The sequence below is a fragment of the Gigantopelta aegis genome, chromosome 7, assembly GCF_016097555.1.
Source record: "Gigantopelta aegis isolate Gae_Host chromosome 7, Gae_host_genome, whole genome shotgun sequence".
Taxonomy (NCBI): domain Eukaryota; kingdom Metazoa; phylum Mollusca; class Gastropoda; order Neomphalida; family Peltospiridae; genus Gigantopelta; species Gigantopelta aegis.
The window spans coordinates 27,796,861-27,797,723 of NC_054705.1; positions in this window are offsets into that span (position 1 = coordinate 27,796,861).

An 863-nucleotide genomic window follows, 5' to 3' on the forward strand; every position below is an offset into this window, starting at 1 on the left:
AAACGAATGTATTATTCTATTTCTTACATATCCTCCAAAACCAATTTTTAAGCAAATTTTAACATCTTTTTCGACTAAAAGTTATTTACAGCCGTTACACTTGTAGCTGACTTACGCGTCGTCACAGACACATGAATGCCAGGTTAACCATACGTCACAGTCTAATCGATTTCCATCGCGCTGGTTTTTTATTGGACGTATGTCATTGGTGACCTGGTCATCACCTAGGAGCAGCCAGTTGTATGTCTTGAAATTGTTAACACACGTACATGTGTTAACAAGTATGTGTTATCAAACATAATGAATGATGTTCTCACCAACGGGTGTGTAAGAAATTGGTTTACTGCCTAGGTGTGTTGATACGTTGCTTCTATCAGTTTTATGAGTAAACGTTAACTTTATCGGCAATAGCAATTCATTTGGTAAAGTGGAACCTATATATGTATTGTAAATAGTTCCCATGTAATAATTATTAATTATAAGAATAACACACGATGAATATAGCACCATTAAATAATTCATTTATAAATTAATACAATTTTGAATTTTTATGTTCTCGTTGTTGAATGCAGGCCTCAGTATCGTTTACACAAACCGCACGTTTATATTCTATACGGTAATTAAATCCAACGATATAATACAATCAAGCAAACGGCGTATTCTGTGTGAATAGTAATGTTGTGGTGTGGTTTTCATTCTTCATCCGTTTATGATGTTTCTATTCTGCGCTAGAAGGCTACGTCACTGTGAACCTGCATGCGTGAAGCGCCGACCTGCTGTAGTACGGCTTTCAATAATGCATTGATCGGAGCCAGCTAGCCAAGTAGCACGGTTCGTTGAATCTCAAACATGCACGCTTTAGG